This window comes from Bison bison, unplaced genomic scaffold (assembly GCF_000754665.1).
Source record: "Bison bison bison isolate TAMUID 2011002044 unplaced genomic scaffold, Bison_UMD1.0 scf7180017864338, whole genome shotgun sequence".
In the NCBI taxonomy this organism is placed as follows: Eukaryota; Metazoa; Chordata; class Mammalia; order Artiodactyla; family Bovidae; genus Bison; species Bison bison.
The window spans coordinates 679,112-681,148 of NW_011494910.1; the positions used below are offsets into that span (position 1 = coordinate 679,112).

Sequence of the window (2,037 nt, forward strand, 5' to 3'; positions counted from 1 at the left end):
TTTTTTGAAGTTTGCTAGTATTATTTATTTTATTTATTTTATTTTATTTTTTTTTACTTTACAATATTGTACTGGTTTTGCCATACATCAACATGAATCTGCCACGGGTGTACACATGTTCCCCAGCTTGAACCCTCCTCCCACCTCCCTCCCCATACCATCCCTCTGGGTCATCCCAGTGCAGCAGCCCCAAGCTTCCTGTATCCTGCATCTAACCTGGGCTGGTGATTCGTTTCTTATATGATATTATACATGTTTTAATGTCATTCTCCCAAATCATCCCCTGCCACTTCCCACAGAGTCCAAAAGACTGTTCTATACATTTGTGTCTCTTTTGCTGTCTCGCATACAGGGTTGTCATTACCATCTTTCTAAATTCCATATATATGCGTTAGTATACTGTATTGGTGTTTTTCTTTCTGGCTTACTTCACTCTGTATAATAGGCTCCAGTTTCATCACACCTCATTAGAACTGATTCAAATATATTCTTTTTAATGGCTGAGTAATACTCCATTGTGTATATGTACCACAGCTTTCTTTATGCTCTCTGCTGCTGCTGCTAAGTTGCTTCAGTCGTGTCTGACTCTGTGCAACCCCAGAGACGGCAGCCCACCAGGCTCCCCCATCCCTGGGATTCTCCAGGCAAGAACACTGGAGTGGGTTGCCATTTCCTTCTCCAAAGCATGAAAGTGAAAAGTGAAAGTGAAGTTGCTCAGTCGTGTCCGACTCTTAGCGGCCCCATGGACTGCAGCCTAGCAGGCTCCTCCGTCCATGGGATTTTCCAGGCAAGAGTACTGGAGTGGGGTGCCGTTATGTTTATAAATCTCTAAGGGACATAACTCTTGTACCTTTCAAGTACTTTCTGGAGGTGACACACACTCCGCTTGGTCACGATGTTTATCCATTAAGAACATCAGTTCTCTCCTCTTCTCTTTAGTACCATAGAGACTGCAGGTATCTTGGTCAGTTAGTACATAATGACAGAGCCTCATCCTCTCCTCTTCTACCCTTTACAGGGGCAACTGACTACTTGCAGAAGTCACCGATGTTTCAGAAATAATGTCCTTCTCCAGATCAATTTTGTACATTCCCTTGTAGACTCTGTTAATTTTCTGTAGCTCCTGGTTGGTCCTTGAGCAAATAATCTCAGGGAATCCTCATTGCACCCCAGCCCCTTCACGGAGGCTTTCAAATCAGAAGCATAATACTGAGCAAGTGTTTTCAATAGTTCTCAAATCACCATCTTTAGGTGGCTGGACAAGGCTGACTTCAGTGCTGATGCAAGTTTCTTTTTGGTCCTTCTATGGTAGGCAATATCCTGTCTCTTTTCATTGCCGCATTTGGTCAAAATGTGGATGATGGTAACCGAATCCATACCTTTGGTCTTGATGGCTGTTTCAATGTTCAAAGCATTCTACTCAGCATCAGAGTTGTTCTATGCTTTGACTGACCTGTCTGTACTTAAAGGTGTAGTGTGATTACCCTTCATGCTGGGCTTGCACAGAAATTCAGAAACAGGAGACATTTTGACAGAAGTTGGGTCAAGTACCAAGAGCTACATGGAGCCATTTTTTTAAATCTACACATTATGAAATTTTCAATATATGTTATAGGTGTATATACTTTTTATTTAAACTGCTTGTGATTATCTGGGCTTCCCAATTTTGTCAGTTGTTTGTTCTTTAGTTCTGAGAAACTTTCAGCTTTTAGCTCTTCAAATACTGCCCTTCTTTGTGTCATGTCTTTAGAATTCCAGTTCAATCTTTCTCTCCTACTTTTTATCTCTTTGTCTCTCTGAACTGTGTTCTGAAGAGCTTCTTTAGATCTGTCTTCCAATATCGTAAATCTCACTTCAGCTTTTCCTAAGCTGGTGTTTAACCTGTCCATTTCATTTTTCAAACGTCTTTTTCAAACTTTTTTTAAATTGAGAAAATGTAACACAATTCAGAAAAGTGCAAAATATAAATGGAGAAGGAAATGAGAACCCACTCCAGTGTTCTTTCCTGGAGAATTCCATAGACAGAGGAGCCTGAAG

At 40.9% G+C, this 2,037-nt stretch overlaps 1 pseudogene; it reads right to left on the reverse strand.

Moving 5' to 3' along the window:
* Window positions 1-1,527, reverse strand: part of LOC104998861 — a 1,884-nt pseudogene extending 357 nt beyond the window's left edge.
* Between the last annotated feature and the right edge of the window lie 510 nt (window positions 1,528-2,037).